Source organism: Macrobrachium rosenbergii, chromosome 9 (genome assembly GCF_040412425.1).
Source record: "Macrobrachium rosenbergii isolate ZJJX-2024 chromosome 9, ASM4041242v1, whole genome shotgun sequence".
Lineage (NCBI taxonomy): Eukaryota > Metazoa > Arthropoda > Malacostraca > Decapoda > Palaemonidae > Macrobrachium > Macrobrachium rosenbergii.
The window spans coordinates 27409137-27430161 of record NC_089749.1 but is presented as its reverse complement, the minus strand read 5'-3'; the positions used below and the strand labels follow the sequence as shown (position 1 = coordinate 27430161).

The following is a 21025-nucleotide window of genomic DNA, read 5'->3' as shown; positions in this document are numbered from 1 at the left end:
GCTGATTCACGTAGTTGGTCGCAAACAAAAGACCAGAAGTTATGCCAACCATATATCGAATCTTCTCTCTTTCACTACTCAACTTATGAACAGGTAGACCCTACCCTCCACCAGCTAACTAAAGGTCAATTGGTTTGTGTCTATCCCACCCAAAATTTTATGAACCTGAGTAATACAAAAGACAAGCTATTATCATTATCGTAAAGAAATTTAAGAGAAGCCGTTTTACACTTAGCAAAATAGCAAGGAAACTTGAGCAAGGCTAACCGTTAGTTAAGCAAGAAGTTGGACAGGTTGGTAGAAAGCGACCAAAGGAATGGATATATAATAATTTTGAGGTCGCATTTCATTCGGATGAATTATAAAAATGACAATGGGGAACATGAAGCAAATAAATAAAGTAATATGAGGACAGAATTACTAATGGATGTCAGTAAAAAAATTTTAGAAACATTTCCACTGAAATCTGAAGTTTACTCGAGTGCAATAATTAAAGGGCATATTCATCCCTAGCGAATTAGGATAACCGGAACATTCACCGGGGATGGCCCTATTCATGAGGATAAGCTAAACCAATTAAAACTAACACCGAAGTCTGTGAGACGAAAATAAACTCGTTAGTTTTGGCCGGAAGAAAAAGTTTTAAGTAAATGGAAAAATAAAGTTGCTCAGAAAATGCTTTTGCTCTCAGGAGCACTTAAGAAAATAAACACTTATGCAAATGAGAGAGAGAGAGAGAGAGAGAGAGAGAGAGAGAGAGAGAGAGAGAGAGAGAGAGAGAGAGAGAGAGAGAGAGAGAATTTCACTCATGGAAATGAAAGTGGCAAACGACTAGACCGCAACCGACGTCATTACCTGAATCTGTTAGTGCTTTAAAGGTTGTAACACAGCTTTTACCTCTTTACTGTAATACAGTATTACAACTTGTAACACCTTAACTAAGATTAACTTAACATTTTCATATAATTTTGAGATCTTGCTCAATGTGAAATTAGATCATTTCTTGACAGACGAACATACTCCTCGATATAATAAAACTATAATTTCTTTACCATCCTTGATAATTCACTACAGATGAAAAACATAATTAGAGAACAAAAAGTGACCATACTTGCAGACGGCAACGGAGTCTTCAGCAGAAAATAAAGAAATGTGATAAAAAAGACAAATTTAATGCTATCTTTGTACGGAGTCTATGCACCTTCAGCTTTAAATTACACATCGTTTCTTGTTTAAAAAAATTCTATGATAGAATCTCACACACACACACACACACACACACACACACACACACACACACACACATATATATATATATATATATATATATATATATATATATATATATATATATATATATATATATATATATATATATGTATATATATATATATATTCATATTCACCAATACATGAACTTTACGCCATCTCATGCAGCCTCCCATATTTTCCGATAACAAAACAAGGTTCTACTTACATAAAAAAATAGATTAGGAATCGCCAGAACCGTTTGGAATTTACAAAAATTACGATACGCATTTGCAAATAAAATCCATTAAATTCAAGGGGAATGATGTGCACTTGCAATCTACTGTACAAATTCTTTCTACGTTTCTTCTTCACACACACAAACACACACGAGCGCGCACATGAAGGACTCACATTTACGCGCGAGCACGAAGAGCATCGCATTAAGTCTTAAATATGAGCACACATTCAGAATATCCTTTCCAGATTAAGATAGTAACTAATCTGATCTACTGTTTGTCTAGACTTGGGCTAGCCACGCTTTTGCTGTAGAGACCCACATAGTAAATATTACAGGCTTCGGGGGGACGAGGAAAAACCGAGTATATTATGTAAATAGTTTACCAGAGCAAAAAGCAAAATGATGATAACAGCTGAGTACATATTTAGTCAGGGAAATTACTTTTTGCTTAATATAAAAACCGATGGCTAATGTTCGACTGTTTTCGAAGATTTCCTGCAATATTTGATATTCGAAAATATTTCTTTATACTCAGACAAACAAATAATGGGATAAGCCCACAAGCTTACGATTTCATATGAGAATATTTACCGAATTCAATTACATTATTCTAGAGGGATTCGCCCTCATGTGGAAGAATATAATTTTTTAATAAAGGTTTTCTGGATCTGAATGGCTTGAAATAAAAGAGATTTCCTGCGCCCTTTCTAGGCGGTACCCAAGCCCTCCACCCTTCACAAAAAAAAAAAAAAAAAAAAAAAACTGCTGAATCTACAGTTTGGGAACACAAAAAATACCTGCTGCATATGTGAGTGGAAATGTAAATCTAGCTTCTATTCTTAACTTCTGACATTAAAGAATGCATAACACTAAATTCCTGTCACGGGTCTTGCTCATGAAAATACCCGTCTCGTCTCTGAGAAGAAAAAAGGAGTAATAAAATTTTACCACCGCTAATCCCCCACTGCAGTCTGGGAAGTCATGTTATTCAGAATCTATTCCCAACGAATGTTCATCGCACTGGCGATGGCCAGTCCACTCTCTTTACTGTGGTCTTCTCTTTTTCCGCGAATGGGCTGTGTCTGTTCTGTGGAAGCTTTCTTTGCATGTGAATGGGCTTCTTTATTTGTCTCATATGAACGTGCTCGTACTGAATACTGTAATAATAATAATAATAATAATAATAATAATAATAATAATAATAATAATAATAATAATAATAATATTGGTGACAGTACTGATTCAAAAGACAATTCACATGTTTTCAAGCATAATCCTTCCTGATGAGCCATATAATGAATAAAATTAATAACCAACAGCCAGACAGAACTGAAACTTCAAGAGGCTTATAAATTTGCTCACACGGCATTACTCTCTTCTACACATACTGTACAGTACTCTCGACAAGCAGCCATCACTGACATACCACGGCCATAGATGGCCAAGGAATGGGTAATCTCCACACACAGCCATCATCTCAAGACCGGGAGCATACAAGGTGAGCATGTGAGCAATCTCCAAAAGCAAACATCATTAACAGACTAGGGGCAAGCAAGAACGAGTAGGAACGAGTAGGTAACCCCACAATGAGTCAACACTGACAGACGAGTGAGTAATCTCCACAAGCAATATTCATTAACAGATTAGGGGGGGATAAAAAGCGAACGAGTGGGTAACCTCCATGAGCAGTCATCATCAACAGGTAAGGAGCATGCAAGGCGAACTTCAAGGTAATCTCCACGAGCGGCCTTCACTGACAGACCAGGGTCATACACGACCAGCGAGAGAGTAATCTCCACAAGCAACCATCTTCAAGAGAAAAGAGTCATACAAGGCGAACATGTGAGTAACCTCCACAAGCAGCCATCATGAACAGACCAGGAGTTTACAAGGTGAATGGTTGATAATCTCCAAAAAGCAGCCATCCTTGAGAGACCATAGCCATACAAGGCGAAAGCGTCGCTCACCTCTACAAACAGTCATATCACTAACAGATCAGACGCATACAGGATGAACAAACAGGTAATCTCCACGAGCAACCATCATTAACAGATCATGTTCTTACAAAGCGCGTGAGCAAGTGAGCTCGGCGAAATATCTGCCAGCTTTGGTTCCTGGTGAGATGTCCAAGTATTTCCAGGAAAGGGATATTGCCTCATTCCCATGAGCAAGCGTTTATTACTTGCTTTAATAGTCCAGAATCATTAGAGGATGCAGTAAAACGACCGGGAGAAAATGAATGTATGTATAAATGTTCAAACGATATGAGTGATTTACATCCAGCTGACGGTTTATCTTAACGCTTTTCTTATGGATAAGACATCACAAAATGACGATACGCTTTGATTCCCCAGAGATTCAATAGTAATTCAATCAAGAATTCCCGGTAACAGTTGCTCTGACGCAATTGATAACAATTTAAACATAAACGTACAGGACAGAGGCGCAATTTCAAGTACACTTACGAGAACAGTTTTAATCCCCAAATGGCTTTATAAACTTCCTTGACAGACTTACATTTGCCCATATTTTTTTACATCGGTCATCAACCTTCCCAGTCAAATCTCTGACGAAGAGTAAAAAGTGAAAAAAGGAATAAAGAAGGTTTGGTATCAAATTTAATGAAGGGCCTGACATTCTGCCTCCATCACTCCCTGACCCCTACCACACGCTCTCTCTTTCTCTTAATAAAAAAGGGAGGCTTTTTATGGCCAAAAACTGTCACACACAAAGGAAAGCAGAACGAATATGGATAAACCGGACTCGTTTTGTTGTTCCTGAAGAATGTTTGCAAACACACTCGAAAATATGTACCGCATGCTCACCGTGTTTTTAACCGACCTCTATATCGTTCTTGACATCATAACTTGATTACTTTTGAAATTAAAAACGGTTTTACACTGAAAGTTTAATTCTAGTAGTAACAAGAGATTGATACACAAATGCGCGCACGCACGCACACACACGGAGCATGAAATAGAGGTGTGGAGAGAGAAAAAGGATAAATTCAAATCCCTATTATGGATATTTTTCATGGAACAGCTCGGCCCTCGATATGTGTTTATTTCTGCGAATTCTTCTGTGTAACCGAATGGTCGTCCCGTATTTCCTCCAAATTACATTGCCGGCCATTCTCGTAAAACATCGCAGTATCCGATAAGGATGGAATGTGCTCTATGGCGTCCAAGTCCAGACAGTTCATGTGAGAATATTTTAGGCAAGTCGTGTTGATGCTATTAAACATTAATATAAGGAGAGGAAAATAATCACAGTTGTACCCGAAGATGCGGCTGCTGCCTTCCGAACTTGCTCTTCACATAATATATATGTATGTATATCTATCTATCTATATATATTATATATATAATAAACATAGATAGATAGATAGATAGATAGATAGATATTATGTGAAGAGCAAGTTCGGAAGGCAGCAGCCGCATCTTCGGGTACAACTGTGATTATTTTCCTCTCCTTATATTAATGTTTAATAGCATCAACACGACTTGCCTAAAATATTCTCACATGAACTGTCTGGACTTGGACGCCATAGAGCACATTCCATCCTTATCGGATACTGCGATGTTTTACGAGAATGGCCGGCAACGTAATTTGGAGGAAATACGGGACGACCATTCGGTTACACAGAAGAATTCGCAGAAATAAACACATATCGAGGGCCGAGCTGTTCCATGAAAAATATCCATACTAGGGTTTTTGAATTTATCTTCTTTCTCTCTCCACACCTCTATTTCATGCTCCGTGTGTGTGTGTGTGTGTGTGTGTGTGTGTGTGTGTGTGTGTGTGTGTGTGTGTGCGCGCGCGCAGGTGTACGTATCAATATCTTGTTACTACTAGAACTAATACTGTTAATAATATCAACAAATAATCTTTTAAAAATCTTGGTCGTTAAATGAAAACTGTAAAAAAAAAACTCACGACTGCTACAGTCGACGCAATTTATGCTGACGTGAGCAATGTGGGAGAAAACAATGCTAGTTTACGTAAAAAAGGACAGAAAAAATGTTAAAGACTGGAAAAGCAACACATGATTATGGGATCACGAGTGAGGTGCTGTATCATCACGGTGCTGCTGTACAGCAGAAGTGCTGACTAGGGTGAATGTAATAAGCATGTTTCGTTGAAAGAAAGGAGCTTCAGCAGTGGTTGATGGTAACCATTTTTTGTTGTTGTTGTAAGGATGATAAGATATATTGATAGTTATCATGTTTGGAAAGGTCTACGAGCGTTTAATGAGAATCTATGGCACGAGATGAAGGGCGTAACATGGAAAATTGTTTCTTTCATTTTGGGTTAACCGTTAATAGATGTAGGCAATTCCGACTGGGACGCGTTTTAAGCAGCACTGAGAATATGAGGGGTGGAAGGTAGTCAGTTGAGATTCAAAGTTTGCAATAAATGTGAGAGTTATATACATACAATAGTGTATGAGCCAAAGAGTTGCGCATAAAAGTAGGTCTGAACCGAGGTTACATTTCCACAGAAGTTTGGCTTGTGCTTGACTGAACTGGTGGTGCCAATTTGGAAAAAAGCAGGAAATACAAATGAAGATTATGATAATAATGAAATGGGGGTGATGCGACAGTTAAATGGCTGATACTGGAAGCCTGAGAAGCAAAAAAAAAAAAAAAAAAACTATGGGAAGCATTGACCGTCTGTATTTATTGAGGGAATAATGTTATTCAGACAAAGACTTTCTTGGGCCAAATAAAGCACATATTCTGATGCCAAGAATGTTAGCATTTGCGATAAAGGGCCAGAAAGGATACAATAACGATAGCTTGGCGAGAAAAAGTAATCGAGTTACGAAAGCCGAGAAAACACGTGATCGTTCGGAATACCTGAAGGGACCTTTGATCTATGTATTCTTTTAAAGGTAATAATATGAAATCTTTGTAACTGGATTAAAAATGAGAGGAAGAGTTGGAGAATGAAACAGCTGTGTTGCAGAAGAAATAAGGAAACCTGATATAACACTCATGAAGGCTGCAAAAGAAAGAAAGCTACAGTTTTCCAAGATAGTTTTTAAGAGTCATTGCTTAAGATAGTTACATTACCCTGGAAATTATTGTATTAACCGTTTTACTGCAGATTTCATAACTCATTTCGAAATTAACACGTAAGAGATTATGAGTTTCGCTCTTTTTTTAAAGGTTTGTAAATAAAAGAAACTGGGAAAACCATAAAAATCAACAATGGCCTTTAAAACGAAGATAATTACAGACACTGGCTGCATAAATTTACTTTAATAGCGTACACGCAGATTTGTCAGACCGTCAAATGAAACGACATTTGGAATCTTAGCACCTATGGAAGAAGAAGAAGACTTACGATGCGTTCTACAACACACGAAAATATTGCGTCAGACAAAATGAAGACAAAAGACTGCACGGTAATACTAGGAGCGACCTTGTAAGAATTTGAAAAGTGTCTCTGTCTCTTCTGAATTACAAACAAGGCAAAAGATTTTTCTGACAGGAGACGGAAAGACTAAATATTAGAATGAAAAAAGGGTCTTAAATCTCCATTTCATTTTTCACAAACCTTAGAGCAGTGGTTCTCAACCAGGGGAGAAATTGTGACCAGAGACTGGCAGGCTCAAACTGGCCCTAGGACCACACAAAACGCATTATGCATCGGCCCGCACTACTGGGAGGTTCCGCTAGCTTGTGTGGTTGTGTTAGTATTTTGTTGCATATTATTTGGAATGCCCCTTTTGAAGCAGACAATTCTTGAAAGGAGGGGGAACGACATTCTGACAGATAATGAAAGGGTGCATGGGCCAAAAAAGGTTGAGAACCACCGCCGTTGAGGATTATTGTCAACATAAAACTGTAGTTCTAAGTACACCGAGCAGCAGACTCTATACAAAATAGCAGCTTCTAGTTGGTATTGCAAAAGTCCTTTTTATTGGGAAAACACTGAAATGACCCAGCTGTAACAGATGAGAGAAAAACTTATAATACTAATGACGTGAACAGCAACACGCTAGGCACTTACTGTGACCAACTGCCCTGTTTCTGGTCTTTGGTCTACCCAGTCTCTATTCTCTGAACTCGCAAAAGCACATGCTCCCGGAAGCCAAACATCCACATATACGTCGTGTAACAATAATCTGGCCGTATTAGAATCACTGTCTTGTGTCATCAAACGGCGGCAGTTGAGAATTCGTCAAATCAGATTTAAATTATACAAGAATTGACAAAGGCGTCAAAAATACTAGCAAACAATTAATTTCATCTTTTTCATTCTTTGACCCGGATTAGATAACTGAATGTTGCTTGACATCCATACTAAACTGTATTCCTAAAACAGAAAAATACTGAAAAAATATTAAAATGTCGCCTTAATAATAACACGTCAATTTTACTGACGCATCATCTATTCATAATGATGTGACCATAAAAAATTAGCTCTTAAAGAACTATAATTAACGAGTAACGCAACTGCAGCTATAAATACACTTGTGATAGCAATTATTAGCTTTACTGTGATTTGTTTATATATATATATATATATATATATATATATATATATATATATATATATATATATATATATATATATATATATATATTATATACATATATATATATATATTATATATATATAAATATATATATATATATATATATATATATATATATATATATATATATATATATATATATATATATATATATATATTGTACACATATATAAAATAGATAGGAATATCCCAAGAAATATGAAATTTAAGGAAGCTAAATCATATACAATCGCGAGAAACGAAAAATACAAATAAATCCAAAGATTTAGAATACAAAACACGCAAACACACACACTGGTCCAAGGCTAAATCACAGCTATAGCAGTGCCAAGAAATCATTATAATCTAGAATGTTTACACACCGCAGTGATATCAAAGGAACAATTAAAATTCACTGGAATCACAGTGCTTGGGAATTGCACAAGCATAAAGAGTAGTGGCAACAATTACACATTATTTGTATTCTATGCATGTGAACAGTTTTCCTCCCTGTTCTTTTCCAGAGCGAAAGGCAGACATAATTGGTTACGTGAATCTCCTTCGCAAAAGGAGAGATTCAACAGCCTCATCACGCGTTGTCCTTTACAAAAGGCGCATCTTAATTAGGAAATCGAAGCACCACGAGCAAGTACAAATGGTTGACAGTTTTACCACAAAAGAGACACTGAAAAAATTGCATTATTTCTTTTTTTTAGGACCACAACTATTCAAAATGCTTAAACATTTATGCTGAACGAAAACTAAAGAGCCAGTTTTACGCACCTGAATGGAAAACAAACACACATACACACACACACACACACACACACACACACACACACACACACACACACACACACACATATATATATATATATATATATATATATATATATATATATATATATATATATATGTGTGTGTGTATGCCTAAACAGCAATATAAATCATAAAAATTAGGGAACGGTACTTAATGCTTGAAGTATATTGTTCGATGTTTTAAATCGTGATCACTATTTTTGGGAAGTAAGAAACCAAACACTCGAGCTACTTCGTCTCAGAGGAAAAATTGAGTTTTCACTACACTAAATAGCTTGAAAATTTGTGGTCATTTTATGTAAAACAATCGGCGGCCTTTATTTTTCAAGAATAATGAGATTACATCCAGTTTTGAAACGAACTTCTTAAAATTCACGTCACGTTCTTTAGGTTTTACCCATTACTCGTTATGTATTGTGTTCCCCTTCCTCAATATGTATTTTAAACATAAAACAAGTAAAAAATGAGCCGATATTTCTTCGGCGCAATCGAGTTTTCTGTACAGCGTATAATGCTGTATGAAACTCAGCCCCGGCCCATGAAACTCTCAACCACGGCCTGGTGGTGGCCTGTGTTGTTTGCACTCATAGCGGTGCCCGACGCAAGATCATTGCTAACTTTAACCTTAAATAAAATAAAAACTTCTGAGGCTAGAGGTCTGCAATTTGGTATGTCTGATGACTGGATGGTGGATTATCAATATACCAATTTGCAGCCCTCTAGCCTCAGGAGTTTTTAAGATTTGAGAGCGGACAGAAAAAGTGCGAACGACCAGACAAATAGCCATGTCAATAGTTTTCTTTTATAGACAACTAAAAAAACAGTAACAGGTAAAAAAGGTAATATTTCTGCAAGCTACAACTGGGGTCTAGTTTCTCAAAACATATCGCGATTCACAATGAATTCTTAATATTTCCTTTGATATCAGTGAAGAGTTTGCAAAACTTCTGACATTTGAGATTATAATGATTTCCCGCTGTTGAGCTTTGTTTTAGCTTTGGACCATGGGTTTGTGTGTGTGTGTGTGTGTGTGTTTTCTCCTGGGCCATCCAGTCATAATTTACAGACAGGTCTGTCATTCTGCCTCGAAATATGAACTAGAACGTCTGCGTAGTATATTCACAAGTTATGTAAATTTCGAATTCTCTGTCTAGAAATATCAACAATGAAATCATGCCATTCTAAAATATTTGTCAGCATTTCGCCCATTCCTCCTTAATCAAAATGAATTCAATTCAACAAATAATGTCTCGAAGTGAACGCAATTAACTCGCCCGTCGAGGGGTGAAAGACCTTACAGTTTTTTTTTTAAAGACAATGGCATTTTGTTTTCACGTTCCAAACGACACGCGCCCTTTTGCTTTTTCTTCTCACTGGAATGTCGATATTGTGCTATTAAGGATTCCCTTTCACAGGACAAAAGGAGTGAAAGAGAAATTCAGGGAAAATATCCACTATCAAATGTCAGTTATTTTCCCTAGGGTATCACCTGTAACAAAACTGCTATTTTTCCAGTCGCTATTACGCGTTTACATCCGTTACCTTCGTCTTTTCTTGGCTTCTTCCACTTCCACATTCACTGTTACATTGCTGCCATGAGGGAAATGAACTCAACTCCCGAAGAAGAAGTAAGACAACAAAAAGTTAGGGATATATGCAGACAAATAAAAAAGACACCGAAGTTTCTTCCGCGTCATCGAGTTTTCTGTACAGCCGCTACAGCTTATAATCAAGGCCACCTAAATTCGATCTATCTTCCGGTGGTCTCGGTATAATGCTGTATGAGCCACAGCCCATGAAACTTTAACAACGGGCTGGTGGTGGCCTATCATATCGTTGCCAGAAGCACGAGTGTGGCTAACTTTAACCTTGAATAAAATAAAAACTACTGAGGCTAGAGGGCTGCAGTTTGGTATGTTTGATGGTTGGAGAGTGGATGATCAATATACCAATTTGCAGCTCTCTAGCCTCAGTAGTTTTTAAGATCTGAAGGCGGACAGAAAAAAGTGCGGACAGGATAAAGTGCGGACGGACAGACAAAGCCGGCAAAATAGTTTCCTTTTCCAGAAAACTAGAACGTGTGATGTACTTGAACAACAGATAGAGAAGACAGTTACTGGAGATAAATATCCAGTCAAAGGTATGTTAATCAGAACACACTAGGAACAATGATGCTGACTGATTAATAATGACGACCTGCTTCACACAGCACACCAAGGGAAAAGAATGTGTTCCTACAATGAACTGTTAGAGTTCGAAGCTTTCGAGGTAACAGTCAGTGGAAGAATACGAAGCCAAGGCCTAGCGAACTTGGGTTTCAGATACAATAATTACGAATCAGAGGTACGACCCTAATATTCTATCCTGCGAGACATTTGCTGGTCGAATGTCCCCGTCTTGGGAATTTGAGACACAGGTTCCTGTCCTGGGGACGCGACAGGGTAGGACATTTTATCCTAGCTACAATTCTCGGTGAGGATTCTAATATGGAGCACCAGTGCACCTTTGTTAGGAAGGCGGGCCTCCTCAATAAATTTTAAATTATACACACATGCAATATGTGTATGCATACATAGTATATGTGATTAGATATGATTATACTATATGAAACTACTTTTAAAGTAATTTATTTATTTATAGTTTAGTTTCCTTTTTTTAAATTTATTACGGCGTCAATAACCTGGGTGTTGTGAGGCCAGTTTGAGTAGCTATGATCAGTCAATGAATCCTCCTGATGATTTCCCTGGAATAAAAGTTAGACGGTGAAGAGTCCGAAGTAAAGTGAACTTCAGCAGACCAGACATCAAACCATCTTAGACTCGATGCTGGGAGGAAAAATCTTGATTGTGAAAAAAATAAGGTTTATAACAAGAAAATCTTTAACAGTTAAGGTTTTAAGGCGGGTTCGCGTCTCCCCAGGGCGATGAAAAATCACTGGCTCTGGTATCATTATCAGTTACTGCTGCAGTGTGGGGTCTGCGGTGGGAGGTTGAAACCGACATTCTTAGAAAGCTTGAATTTCAAGTCAATGGCCCCTGTGTGCTTGTCCCATGTGAACAAGTTTCATTTAATAATATAATTCACTATGTCAAAAAACCCGGTCATTTTCACTTGTTCAGCATTAATTTGAAAGAATTAAAAGTATCATTTTGTCCCATCACTTACTGAAAAATATCCTTTGTATCCAGCTGATGCTACATCGCCACGAAAAATTCTGAAATGTAATCATGAATCTACTGTGAATTTGGTTTGTTGTTAGGTGTAATGAATTACTGTACTTAGCTGTGTTTAAGGATTCTTTCTCTCAGTAGCCTTTCCTGTCGTGCGTTTGCGTTGATTTTTCGCAGTAGTGTGTTGTGTCTTCCCACCTTCTCCTACAGCTTTCGCTCCTCCAATTGGTATGACTGTCAGCTACGAGTCTGTTTTTGTTGCTTGTATGGCGTGTGGTCCTTTCCGTTTCAGGTGATTATGTAATTAAAGTTGTATCCATTTGTGTATAAATATATTTGTTATTTACGGTTATGTACATTATGTTTATTTGGTAATTCCTGTTCATGTTTGAGTTTCATTTTTGCTGTTCCTTGGGCTGTCACTCCACTAAAATAGGAGTAGATAGCTTTAAGGCGGACCTTTAGAAAGAATTAGCAACGGAATTCGTTACACGGTCTCTTATATTACAGTTATGACTAGCTTGTAATAAAAAGAGATGAACTCTGGGAAGAGGGTACGCAATCAGAAGAGCTGCCACTGAGGCTCGACAAGATATAGAGGACACTTCTAGCCGCGTCAAATTTCACGAAAACACCCTGGCTTTGTCCAGACTTGTTCTAAAATCCAAGGCACAAGGCCTACGTTAAGTGTCAACAGTCTAATAAAAAGTCTCATGAAAATGTGTTATCATAAGTGTTCTCCTTATTCTGTTGACACAGAGAAAGAGATAAATGAAAGTGAAAGGAAATTCCGTGCAGCTGATAAGTTTATACAGTATATGGAAGGAGTAACCCTCAACAACTGGACAAAGCTGTTTTGAGTGCTTCTTTTCACTTTACCTTTTGAGAACACCAGGTCTCATAATGAACTACTCATGATCAAGAAGAAGCTTTCTGAACCAATAAGGCAACGTTTAACATAAATACCTGTTCATTACATAAAGATGCTTGTACTCGTATACTCGTGAATGTCACATGGAATGAAAAAAATGTACGTTATGAGAGACTGAATTTATGAATATGAACTGATGTGTGACAGACAGACGGATAATCACTCTCTCTCACACACGCACACATACATATACGTATATATATAAACATGTATGTATGTATATGTATCTACATATACACACACAGAAGTATACTTATGCATATTTATATATTAATATATATATATATATATATATATATATATATATATATATATGTATATGTGTGTGTGTGTGTGTGTGTGTGTGTGTGTGTATACGCGTGCGTGAGGAAACGTCCTTGTGGGTATATCTAGGGTAAATTTTTTACTTTACCACCACTCACTGAACGTGATACTTGAGTAATATATTTTAATAGAACTGCGCACTATACTACGTATGCAAATACTTGCCAATTAACATTCACACTTTCTTTCCCTCTCACCGTACTAACCATTTATTCCAAATAATAAATTTTCATTTTGTGAATGAGATTTGATAACAAACGATCTCAGGGCTTCGATAAGACTTTTTCGTATTCATTACTAGAAATTATTATTATTATTATTATTATTATTATTATTATTATTATTATTATTATTATACAGCAGATGAAACCTATTCATATGGAACAAGCCCACAGGGGCCATTAACCTGAAATTCAAGCTTCCAAAGAACAAGTTTTAAACTTCTTAAAAATTCAGAGAGAGACATAAAATCTGATTCACCTCTTTGCAATATATAGCCCCAAACCATACGAAATGCGACGCATCAAAAGTTTTTGTAAGATTCAGCGAATCTTCCCAACATGACAGAGATTTCATACTGATGACGCACAAAAATGGCTTTATTTTGTGTCTTTTAAAAACGCAAACTAGCGGAATCCTGTACGATTTATGAGTTCCGAGTCGGCGGAATCCCCCGCCCCCTATAGAAGCTCGTAACATGCGACTCAAGTTGGAATCCAAACTCTTAATGATTCTCTCTTCAGTATCTTTCTTTGTCATATCTACTTATCTAGACTGGAGTCATCCCCTCACCCAGAGCAGCCTTACGACTGTTTCCAGTCGCCTTTAACTACAAACCTGAAGTGGATCATTCCTTGAATATATGAATACAAGAGCAAAATCTTGAGGAAATGTGTGCCAACAATCTGCAATTTGATTTCTTCTTCTTGTTAGGCTTACAGCCAAGAAAATGTGATCATATTCAATAAGTAAACATTTAATTAAGTCTACTAAGGGATACTGATAACCATAACGTGAGCAACCATGAATTTCCCACAGATGAAAACCAGTCATGAAGATGGAATAAAAAATCTACCGACCGTGTTTGTAGTCTTAAAAAGTGTCGTATCTGATACACTCACATTATCTTTGTACAATGTAAGCAATAGTAGATGATAATACTGTCTTACCACATTTTGGAGTATAATCGGAATCACCCAGATGACGTCTTTGGTTAATCATTTTCAGCGAGGGATGCTTCCGGGGCATATCATAAATTTCAATTAGTTTTCTCGAAAGAGATGTTTCAATGTTCATGACTAACCCACTACCTAGAGAGTATTATTACCTTTATCACACATGAGAAAGATGATCAGCCCTGCATTCAGTTTTATAAAAGTACTCCGGAACCAGTCTCTTTTGCATTGAGAAGATGAGGAAAATAGTAGCTGTTCGTTCATATATCTCGAAATGATTGGTGAAACCTTAGTACATAACATTTATGATAATAATTTTCGACAGTTTTGAAGGCTATTCATACATCTGCACACAAGCCTCACCAGAAGCAGGTCAATTCTACATCCACAAATAAAAAGGCATAACAATGAGAAAAAAAATACTGTATGTGAATTAACTGTCATCCCCACAATACACGTATAATTAACTGCAGCAACATAATCACAACCTTTCAACAAACATCTGTCGCCTGTAAGCAAAGGAACACTGACAAATGAAAGAGGGAGAAAATAGCACAGGCAATGCACTGAAATATAATGGAAATGAAATTTAACACTGGACATTACAATAATCATCAGAAAACAATAAATAATTATCAATGCACACTACATTCCCGGGCGGCCTGGCACTAGACCAGCAAACAGCCAAGTATGTATAAACAGCAAACAGCCAAGTATGTATAAACAGTACATCAGTAGGGGCAGTACTTTAACAACACAAAAGGAGGAACAAGTTAAATCAAGTAATGTACTGTATTTCATCAGTCAACGGCATTATGAAAGACGCGGATAAAAAAACGGGGCCAAGTCACCAAAACAAATTTGTTCTGTATAAAAAATTATCTTTACTTAAAAATTCAAACCCACATACACTGACGTACAAGCATATAAACAGTGCATGTTAACGCTTGTTGATAAAATAGAATACAAAATTTAGGCCAAAGGCCAAGCGCTGGGACCTATAGGTCATTCAGCGCTGAAAGGAAAATTGACACTAAGTTGCAGTTGCACTATGAAACAAATGTTAGGAGAGGGTGGAGAGTAAGATGAAAGAAAGAATATGAATGGAGGTACTGTAAAAGGACTGAAAGACGTTGCATCTAGGGGCCGAAGGGATGCTGCAAAGACCCGTAAGTAATGCCTACAGTGCACCACGTGAGGTGCACTGACGGCTGGCCCCCTGCAGGGAACGCTTGTTGAAATGGTGAAGAAGAGGAGCTCGCTACGTTCGAAATCATCCTGATAAAAAGCTGCCATTATTCCCTCGTCAAACATCCAGACACTCTCCACATAACCGTTATATCAAATAAATGCTAGTTTGTTTATATTTTGGTCTGCACCTCTGTTTTTAGTTACCCTCTTTGTTTTTTAGATGTTTTACTTACTTTTTAGCTCAGTTTAGGTAAGTCATGTTCGTGTCTTTTTTAGTGATATCTTTTACTTTTTTTACGTTTTTAGTGATTTTTAGTGAGAAGTGTCAATTTCAGCCTTGATAACATAATATGACATCGCCAAACGCCGTCGGCATGAATAAATTGGGATTTGGTGTATGGACGCCTTTTTCCTGGTTGCCACCTTGATAGCTATTTTATATATATATATATATATATATATATATATATATATATATATATATATATATATATATATATATATATATATATATATATATATATATAAATAATGCACACACATGTACATATACATAAGTAAATTTAGTATAAGGAAGTTTTTTTATCCAAAATGGCCACTAGACACTTTTCCAAGTCGTCATGAAAAAGAAATATTTCATTATAACATTTCATCAGTTAAAGATATTAAAAGATTAGATTTATCTGATATATAAGAAAAACTTATGAAACAAAAACACGAAATCTGCAGTTTTGTTGACATTATTAATGATCTAACAATGGAGATTTTACTCGTAAAATATATTTTTTAATATGTAGATGAATAAGACGAAGGCTAATTTGTTTATGTAACACAACTGTTTGACAAATAACAATTACGTTCCTTTTTTTGGGGGGGGGGAGTTGGGGGTGGGGGGCGATGTTTTCATAGATCATGTCACAATCCCTGCTCCAAAATTAATGTATCCTCTCCACCCTCAGATCTTAAAAACTCCTGAGGCTAGAGGGCTGCAAATTGGTATGTTGATCATCCACCCTCCAGTCATCAATCATACCAGATTGCAGCCCTCTATCCTCGGTAGTTTTTTTATTTCATTTAAGGTTAAAGTTAGCCATAATGGTGATTCAGGCAACAATATAGGATAGGCCACCACCGGGCCGTGGTTAAAGTTTCATGGGCCGCGGCTCATACAGCATTAAAACGAGACCACCGAAAAATAGATCTATTTTCGGTGGTCTTGATTATCAGTTGTAGCGGCTGTACAGAAAACTCGATTGCGCCGAAGTTTCTTCGGCGCATTTTCTCTGCTTCTCCTTGGTTTAGCTTTCCAGAGCACGAACTAATATATATATATATATATATATATATATATATATATATATATATATATATATATATATATATATATATATATATATATATTTATATATATATACATACATATATTAGTTACCAAAAGAACTGCCAACTCATATATTATGATATTTTCAAGTATTATTGCTTTCATACTCGTCCTCCATTTTCTATACATTGCCAATGTTAATATCACAGCCTCAGTTCTTCCTATAATAAGAAATTCAAAAGAAATGCACCAAACAGCCAGGCCAACTACGTATTTTTAAGCAGGAGGAAAAAACAAAAGGAAATTGAGGAAGGTAACAACAATTACTACCCATCCCTTACATGCAGAAACTTGCCATAAGCCTCCATTGCACTTCGAAGTAACTGAATGACTGTGCGAATAGGATTTAATTATTATTATTATTATACAGTAATTTAAGGGGAAGTCAGACAGACCTGCCATGTCTTACAAGCAACAGAGCCTCCCACCCCCCACAACCAACAGCAACACTCGAATAAAAGGGGAAGACTTCTCAATCCTCCTTAATACAGTTCATATCCCGGGAAGAAAATGACAACGGAAAAACGCGTTCAAAGACTTCCGAGTTCATGAAGCAAACTCCCAGAGAAATTTCATCATAGAATATACAATTCAGGACAAGGGCCAAGCGTTGTGACCTACGAGGTCATTCAGCGCTGAAACGGAAATTGACAGTAAAAAAGGTCTGAAAGGTGTAACAGGAGGAAAACCTCGCAGTTGTACTGCGAAACAATTGTTAAGCGGGTGGATAATCATATGGAAGAGAATAAGAACGGAGGTACAGCAAAAGAAATGAAAGAGGTTGCAGCTTGGGGCCGAAGGGAGGCTGCAAGGGCCCTTAAGCAATACCTAAAAGTGCGCCACGTGAGGTGCACTGACGGCACTAACCCCCTACGGGAAAAATTGCGTCATACTTGATCAACAGACTTCGCATCTTGAAAAGAGAAACCGTAGAGAGAGAGAGAGAGAGAGAGAGAGAGAGAGAGAGAGAGAGAGAGAGAGAGAGAGGCACTTGACATCCAGGAAACAAATACAGACATCGTGTCCAGGAAAGAGAAATCAAGGATCAATTTCAGGGGCACCACAGGCAAGAACTCCACATCGAGTGAAAAGACCCCAATGACACATATATTCTCCACGCCAGGGGAAAAACACCTACAAGTGTTTACTTTTTTTTTTTCTCGGCGTAGCCAGTTACAGTTCCTTTTGCAGAACTCAGCACCACGGAGCAAGGAAGCCTTATTCTCAATCTACTGTAATCTTCACTGAACCGTTGGCTGACAGATCGTTTTAATGTAGGCCATTCAAGGAACGGATTTATAAGCGTCAATGAATTTCTCAATAACATTTATTATGGATTATTCACTTCTGTAATCGGGCACGAGTACGCGGAGTGGAGCCAGTTATACAAATACAAACGATGGAATGACAACATCATCCAATTACTACTTGCTGAAAGAAATGGTAATACCTTCCCACGTCTGTAAGGAGTAAGTTGCAATACATACATTCATACATAACTATATATATATATATATATATATATATATATATATATATATATATAAAATATAATGTATACTGTATATATTTACACACATACATTTATATTTACATATGTGTGTGTATTTATATCATATATATACATATATATCAATATATAACATATATACATTAAATATATCTGCAAATGTATATATGTATATAATATACTGTATGTCATAAATATATATATATATATATATATATATATATATATATATATATATATATATATATATATATATACATACATACATATATATGTATATATGCGCGTGTATGTCTGCGTATGCAAGCTTGGTTAAAGCTATTATTGTCATGCAAGCCATATAATATCTTTCAGTGCAACAGAATATTATCGTTTTTACGTAAAATGTTAATCAATCAATTGTGATTCATTTCATTCTAGTGTAATATTCCGTACAACCACTGAGATGTGTGTATATTGCCTTAAGCAACAGATCGTTTGCTACTTGAAAAAACCATCACGAAAAGTTACTCAAAAATAAAATGCACATTAAATATGTTTATAATATCACGGTAGTGTAAACATGGGTAAAGCCACTAAACGTATGATCTTTCACGATTCTATAAGCATAAAACATCAAGACTCGCACAACACATTACGTCACGTAGGGGGAAACGAAGGCGGGAAAAGGGAAAACGAGACTCCTTTCTACTCACCAAAGACGCGTTCGAGGTTAGACTGATCGGTAACACACACACCGAGAGACTGAGTGAGCCTTCACAGAACGAGACAAGATATCGCGGAGGAGGAGGAGGAGGAGGAGGAGGAGGAGGAGGAGGAGGAGGAGGAGGAGGATGAAGAGAGTGGGGGCGTGGTGGGGATAGCGGAGAGCAACGTCGCCGTGGTTACAATAACTGACGTTGGAGTGCCAAAGCTAGTTCAGTAAAAAGGAGGGAAGGAGGCAACGTCACGCTCTGTGAAAACGGAACAATGAAGTCGCCATGTAGGGTCTTGAGATTATAGCAGCCGACTTTGGAACTGGTTTATAGAAGTTTGGCAGACTTATATACTTGACGGGTCGGCCCTTTTACCCACGGCGTGAATCGTTTCCCTAGACAAGCAGTAGTCAAAAGTTGTGAGGCTTCCGTTATGTGTCCGTGTTTCTCGTCGCTGTTGCCCTTCCAGAATCAACCATTTTTTTTTTAACAACATTCAAATGCGTGGTTGCCTATTACCAGGAGCCTCTTTTCTTTACCATGAAAATAACAAAAGGCGGAAGAAAGCGAATAACGATGCTCCCTTTGTGGGGACATAAAATTTTGTCAATTCACGCTGCAGAAAAATCGGTCGAAAGTAATAATTATACATGATTATCTAGATCGTAACTTTTCACCTAAGTTTAAGAAAATCGAACTTCTTCTTTAAAAATATTCGGTACTATATTGAACAAGTAAAAAATGCGCCGAAGTTTTTTCGGCGCAATCAGGTTTTCTGTACAGCTTATAATCAAGGCCACCGAAAATATGTCTATCTTTCGGTGGTCCCGGTATAATGCTGCATGCGCCGCGGCCCAAGAAACTGTCAGCCACGGCCTGGTGGTGGCCTGTCCTATAGCGTTGCTAGACACACGGTCATAACTAACTTTAACCTTAAATAAAATAAAAACTACTGAGGCTAGAGGGCTGCAATTCGGTTTGTTTGGTGACTGGAAGGTGGATGATCAACGTACCAACTTGCAGCCCTCTAACCTCAGTAGTTTTTAAGATCTGAAGGCGGACAGAAAAAAAAAAAAGTATACCTTAGTTTTACCACTGAGCAGGTGTGGACGGACAGACAAAGCCGGCACAATAGTTTTCTTTTACAGAAAACTAAAAAAGACGATTCTCAAAGAATAAGGTTTATAGGGACCTCTGTGATTAGGTAACTAAATCTTTTCCGTTATACGAAGTGAAAATGTGACGTTCTTATATTTCTGGGATGGTCGTGGATGTGTACGGTTGGCAGAACTGAGGACGAACAACAACAACTTTAAAGTTTGATTGTTTTATCTCTAAAGAATTCAAGCTTCTGTCCATGTACAAAATTTTAAAATCTTCTACACGGACGTCAATACATTTAAAAACAGACCGCACAAAAAGAAGTGCTCACTTTTCATTCCTAAACATGGGAATACAGTATAGTACAGTACAGTATATCAAGACTGCCCAGGCTGCGTACAACTTTTTAATACAAAGATTTTGTAATGTTCATTTTACGTCGACTAAATCATGAAATTCTTGCACGCAATAACACGGCCCCGTTTCACATTGCCCCCTCTTAACATTCCTCTCGCTATTGTACACCGAACTGCTGTCTTGTTTTATTCTGAACACGTGTAGGGTTTAGTAGGGATGTGATCGTATAAAGATCACAATATGAAATTAAAAATGAAGCACTTCACTGTAAAATCAAACAATTTTTTCGTAATCCTATGGCGCACATTCAGACTTTAAAATCTTCAGCTACAATTTAGATACGAATACACACACAC

At 37.1% G+C, this 21025-nt stretch overlaps 2 protein-coding genes across 2 annotated transcripts in view; both read right to left on the bottom strand.

Moving 5' to 3' along the window:
- Positions 1–19339, bottom strand: part of LOC136841646 (phosrestin-2-like) — a 175014-nt gene extending 155675 nt beyond the window's left edge. The window contains exon 1 of the mRNA XM_067108774.1: positions 19212–19339. The gene's annotated coding sequence lies outside the window, so the exon portion shown is untranslated. The remainder of the gene's footprint in view (positions 1–19211) is intronic.
- LOC136841644 (uncharacterized) overlaps positions 1–21025 on the bottom strand; it is a 226367-nt gene that overhangs the window by 45712 nt on the left and 159630 nt on the right. The gene's annotated exons all lie outside the window — the stretch shown is intronic.